The sequence below is a fragment of the Acanthochromis polyacanthus genome, chromosome 7 (genome assembly GCF_021347895.1).
Source record: "Acanthochromis polyacanthus isolate Apoly-LR-REF ecotype Palm Island chromosome 7, KAUST_Apoly_ChrSc, whole genome shotgun sequence".
NCBI lineage: Eukaryota > Metazoa > Chordata > Actinopteri > Pomacentridae > Acanthochromis > Acanthochromis polyacanthus.
The window spans coordinates 10,061,500-10,068,066 of NC_067119.1; positions in this window are offsets into that span (position 1 = coordinate 10,061,500).

A 6,567-nucleotide genomic window follows, 5' to 3' on the forward strand; every position below is an offset into this window, starting at 1 on the left:
ATATTTTTCAGACAAGAACACAATATGTTTTGGTGCCCATAAATGATGATGACTGATTTGAATGTTAGCTTTAACAGAATTACTGCAAATTCTGTCTGTGTTAGAACTTTAAATACAGTCTGACATGTTTTTAGCGTAAATCATCTGCCCCCTTGCAAGGCATTGCTACTCACTAATTAACTTATTACAAGAAAACAACTTTTTCCGTCTCGGCATTCTGGCAAAAATCAGCTTCTCACAAGAGAGTGAGCTTTGCTTTCTCATGATGAAAGCCCCCAAACCAAACTGCAAGCTGAGCAGTTGTCAAGAAATCAGGTTAAATCTATATTTTGACACTTTCAGCCTGTCATGTGAACCAAGTTAACTGTAAGCCGCTACCAACTGCAGTGTTGCAACTTGTTCTTCAACTGTGAGTGATTCATCAGACACAGAATTCAGCAGCAGTGGGAGAGTAAGCACGTACACAACTACGAGGAAAAAAACAATGTATGCATTTACAGTAGCTGCTGCTGCAACAGACACTGCAGGTCACATATTCAAAAAAAATTCTAAATCTTCCTTTGCCTTTTGCCTACTTTTGTCATTTTAAATTAGTAAAATCTGTCTTTTTTTCCCCCTACGCTCAATAACCCATAATGGCAAAGTGAAAGCCTTTATATTTTGGAAATTATTGCAAAAAACTGCTGAAATCTGATATTTATGAATATCAGATTTTAAAATAAAATATCTGAATATCAGATATTTTAGACCCTTAATTGAGTAGTTTGGAGATGCTTCTTTGGCAAGATGTAAAGTTTTTAAGTCTCCTTCGGGGAGTGTTGCACACCTGGATTTGAGTTGCTCTTTTTTTTATTTGATATTGATCGTGCAAAATGCCATTGTTACAACTGTGTAAAGTGTAAAGATTATTTTATTTCAATTAGGCAGGAAATTTGGTGTCTCAAATTCACTCGAGTTCAAAAGTTTGGGTCACTTAGAAATGTCTTTATTTTTTGAAAGAAAAGTGTTTTTGCAATGAAGATAACATTAAATTAATCAGAAGTACAGTCAAGGCATTGTTAATGTGGTAAATGACTATTCTATAGCTGGAAACAGCTGATTTTTAATGTAATATCTCCATAGGGGTACAGAGGAACATTTCCAGCAACCATCACTCATGTGTTCTAATGCTACATTGTGTTAGCTAATGGTGCTGAAAGGCTCATTGATGATTAGAAAATCTTTGCGCAATTATGTTGGCACATGAATAAAAGTGTGAGTTTTCATGGATAACATCAAATTACCTGAGTGACCCTAAACTTTTGAGCGGTAGTGTATGCAACTTAGTCTGAGGTCATTGTTCTCTGCCAGAAACCGTTGGATCGCTTCGTCTGGGCTGGTGGCGAGGTGCTGCCTCAAGCGAAAAGAGTTGTTTTGATCTTTGTTAACGACCAGACGGAGCACAACACAGGCGCTGTGATAAACTATCGTGATTAAGATGAAAGGCAAATTTACCAGCCAATCTGCATTCCAACCCTCATGGTCAGAATGAAGTCGATACCAAATTCAGTTTCATCTGTTTGAACTTACTGGAAAGACGAGCAACAATTCTCACATATGACTGATTGATGACAAAGTGTCTGCGTTAAGGTGCTTTCCCTTAAACTAAGTCATGACAAAATTTGTCTTGCCATAAGCATCATTTTGAAATGCATTGACTGGAACATATTGCCCTCAATTTAAACTAACTGATGCAAATACACACAAATATGATTCACATAAATGTTAGAAAATGTTGACTTCCATTTTGTCACTCATTTTTTTCACTGTACTTCATTTAGTTTAGGCAAAACACTTGTGGACGTCCAAAAAAAAACATGAAAATGAAAAGTTTTTCCTGAAAAAAAAGGAAGTCTGAGTTGTTTTTTTTTGTAGAACATTAAATACAAGATTTTAAAAAACTATGTAAAGTATATCAGTGGTATATTTTTCATATGGCTGGATTAACTCACAGCATGCTGGTCTTTGGAAGCACAAAATTACAAAAGCAAAGGCCAGCTGTGCTTGGTATTATTTCCAGAGTAAATTATTTGGTTATCTCGAGATAATGGAGTTTGTTTTCTTTTGTTTTTATCGAGAGCACAGACCGTCGGCTCGGTCATCTGATTAGAATGTCTCTGAGTTCCTGATCTTGGAAGTTTTCTTGGAAGGAACCAACTAGGAGGAGACCCAGAACTTGCTGGAAGGATTACACACTGCCTGTCCAAACGAAAACTTACCATAATGGATTCAACTAATCAAATAAGTGACGGGATAATCACAGGATAATTACTGCAGTGATGAACATGTTTCAGCTGCTATACCTTATTTAACTCTAGCTGATGCAGTGAGGAGCTTCTCATTTCTTAAACAACCATGTCAGAAGACATATTCTGTGGTCATGGAAAAGATGTTCATCTGTCTGAAGGAGGAGAAATTATCGGCCTGCATCAAGCAAAGAAAACAACTAAGGAGATTTCTGAGACTACTAAAATCAGGATAAGAACCATCCAATGCATTATTAAAACCTGAAGGATAGTAGTGAACCATCATCTTTGAGGAACAAATGTGTAACTCTTTAATGATGGTGATTGGAGTTCACTTAAATGTTTGATGAAATCGTATCACAAGAAGTCAACAGTAGAACTAAGAGCTATGTTTGATCGTGAAAGTAAGAACATTTCTATACACACAATATGAAGGGAACTCAAACGATTGGGACTAAACAGCCGTGCAGCTCTAGGAAACCACTAATTAGTGAGGTTAATCAGAAAAAAAGGGTTCAGTTTGCTCAGTAGCATAAAGATTGCTGTGCTTGCACTAGGGAAAATTTGTCTCTAGCCACTGTGGCCAAAGTGGTAGAATTTTTTTTAGCCACATTTAGCCACACTTTTTCAGTATCTGTACTGCAGCGTGCGAAATTTTGAAAAAATTGAGTCCTTTTCCTGCATTCTGGTGCATTTTGAGGCCAAAAATTATGTTCAATATTGCTTCGGTTTATTTCAACATTTTAATTAAAAAAGTTACTCACACACAATTTGCATCTGGACTATTTTTATTTCTAAGTAATAAGAAACAGGCACAACAATTCCTGTAAAAAATCAATATATCAATCATGTCACTGTAACATAAAATACATACTCATTCAATACTTGTTAAGACTAGAAAGTACCGAATCTTACTTTCCTGACGAGATTCATGAAAAAAGCTAATGAGATTCATCTAAACAAAAATATTACTTTTGCCATAGAATGGCTTTCTTCTAAAACTACAAAGGTCACTGGAAAGTACTCTCAGTCATCGAAGGGGTGGGGGGTGGGGTTGAAGGCACGTCCTCGTATCCAGATATGTGCAGGATCAGGAGTCTTACACTATTTAAACAATATTTTTATGATAATCTTACCTCTCATGTGTTGTACAGTTGCCCAGTATTCACCATTTGTTGTACATATGAAATTTTTATTTAAAAAAAATCAGTATCTTTCTATTTAAAATGATTTTTCAACTCTTCGATCGCCCTCTCCTTGTCCTCCTTGTTGTACGCCTTCCCGGGGTTAGTCCGAATCCTTTTTTCTGATTGGCTGAGACGAGACACGTGACAGTGTGCATCTATTAATGATCGGAAGCATTCGGGTCGTAACGTTATATTCAGTAGCGCTCTTCAGTAAAGGAGACGCAGTTTGTTATTTTCTTTGATTATCGCTCGGCAAATTGCAAAAAAGCTGCAAGTTAACCCTTTTTTCACATTTATTAGGCAAAATTAGCGTCGCCACCATGGCTAAACATGCTAAAAATGGCTTTGCCATCCTGAGGAAGCCTTCGCCTATGGCAAAGTGGCGAATGGCTAGCACAAGCACTGGATTGGACTCTGGAGCAATGGATGAAGGTCATGCGGTCTGATGAGTCCAGATTTACCCTGTTCCAAAGTGATGGGGGCATCAGGGTAAGAAGAAAGGCGGATGAAGTGATGAACTCATCATGTCTAGTTCCTACCAGCCTGTGGGGTTAGGGTTATGATCTGGGGTTGGTCAGGTTCAGCAATGTTATGTTTCCAAAGAATGAGATCAGCTGACTACCTGAATATACTGAATGATCAGGTCTTTACATCAGTGGAGTTTTTCTTCCCTGATGGCGTGGGCATGTTCCCAGATGACAATGTGAGGATTCATGGGGCTCACATTGAGAATGAGTGGTTCAGGGAGCATGAGACGTCATTCTCACACCTGGATTAGCCTCCAGACTCCAGAGCTCAGCCCCACTGAGAATCTTTGGGATGTTCTGGAGAGGACTTTGCACAGGGTTTCGACTCTTCCATCATCAATATAAGATCTTGGCAGAAAATTAATCCAACTCTGGAGAGAAATAAATCCTGTGACTCTGGAGAAGCTTATCGAAACAATGCCACAATGAATGTGTGCCGTACTCAAAGGTAAAGGTGGTCCAACAAAATATTGAGCGTGCGACTATTTTTTTGGACAGGCAGTGTATGTATATCTCATCTGGCCTGGGAACACTTTGGAGTCCCAGAGGAAGAACTGCAAAGTGTTGATGGGTAGAGGAGTCTTTGGAATGAGCTGCTCAGCCTGCAGTGGAGATCGACTGATCTGACCAATGCCAATAATTTGGGAATCAAGAAAGGCCGATAACTGTTATTTGTAAACATTAAAAGACTCTAACAGTATGTGATAGCAGGAAACTTGTCATTCATAACTGGGCTTCTTCATTAATAAGGACGACTACAACTGAATATGTAAATCTAAATTATTGAATTAGGACGCCCTCCTCTGTTTATGTTGGATTGAATGAGATTTATCAGTGGCATCTTCTGTTCTTCTCTATTTTCTTTCACTGTTCTATCATTTTAATGTCACCAAGGTCCAGATGTTAAAACATTATTAATTATTGCTGTCCTGACACTGTTTCAGGTCCTGACACCTGTTTCAGCATAGCCCCGGCTATGCTGGGCTATGACACCTAGCATAGCCATAGCCCAGTGGTTAAGGCTATGCTAGTCGTTAGCATAGCCTTAGCCACTGTGAAAGTAGCTAATATCCTGGTTTGTGGCACTTATTTGTTTTTTGTTGAGTTTTTGCAGAGAAATATCTGAGACCACAGAGTGAAGAGAGAGAAGAGGCTGAATCAGACCTGAAGTAGCGCGTTTAATTCACAGCCATAATAATCGGCAGGCGGATAATCGGTCCATTTCTAAGCAGAATGTAATGAATGGGTTTGAATGTGTTGGGTAAATATGTAATATTAATCTTGTTTCTCTGTTGTCAGGTAGCGTGGCTCAGTCAGTAATAACATGACTTCACTTGCAGCTTGTCATTTCCTTTGAGTCACTGTGGGTCTGAAAGCTCTCTGTATTTGACTGCATTTATTTTTCTGTTCAGCTCTGAACAGTCTCCTTGTTCCTGCCACTGAAAACATCCCCACAGCATGATGATGCCATCACCATGCTCACTGCAATGAGACCATCAGCAGGTGATGAGCAACGCCTAGTGATATGAGCAGAACACAGACTTTGTACTCTCAGTCTTTTCATTGCTGTCCTGTGTTGTTAATCGAGCGGCTTTTGTCCAGCTTTCCAGCTATACAAACTGACAGAGCCCTACTGAGATGGTCATCCTCGGGGAGGGTCTTCATCTCTGCAGAGAACCTCCGTGGTTCTGAGAAACTGCTCCCTTGATGAAGGATCCTCTTACTTGTTTAGAGACTAACACCAGTGACAGTCCTGATGCTTCCAAACGTCCTCCATTTCACAGCTATGGAGGCCACTGTGCTTCTGAAAACACTCATAGCTTTGGAAATGGTTTTACATGCTCACTCTGATTTCTGCAAATTTTACAGAGTTCTTCCACTACGTGGCTCAGTTTTTGTCCTAACATGCAGTGTGAAGTGTAGGTGTGCATCTTTTTAATCTCTAATCAGCTCAATTTGCCACAGACTCCAATCAGGTTCTGGATGGATGGAGGGATACTGCCTTTTTTTAATCCTGAGGGATATTCAAGAGCAGCACATGGTCCGAATACTTTCGTAAGTTAGATTTTAAAAAATCCCATTTCAAAAAAAAAAGATGCATTAACTTTGGCATCGTAAATTACTGAGTCTAGACTGATGGGGAATAAAATGACAACTGTACTAACGAAGTAATAAGGTGCACCACAAGTGAACAAGCCTTAATACTTTCTGAAGCGACTGTATATCCAGAACCTTGACAATAAATTATAATAATATATTTTGTTTGTTTTCAAAGGGGAAGCCAGTGCAGTTCTGGCAAAATAATTGAATTTTTACATTTATGGAGCGAATCGGCTCAACCTGAGTTTTGGAACTTTCTCAAGAATCATTTGAAATTGTATCATTTGGAAGAAATTGTATTCTATTTAAATTAAATAAACTGAAAATATGAAGAATAATTTTGAGAACGTTATAAACTGAAATAGCAGTGTGTTTAAAGTAAAAAAAAATAAACTGATGTGATGCAAACAAGAAATACTTTCTGCTCAGGAAAAGCAGTGACTAACGTGTGGGTTTTTGGACCTGTTA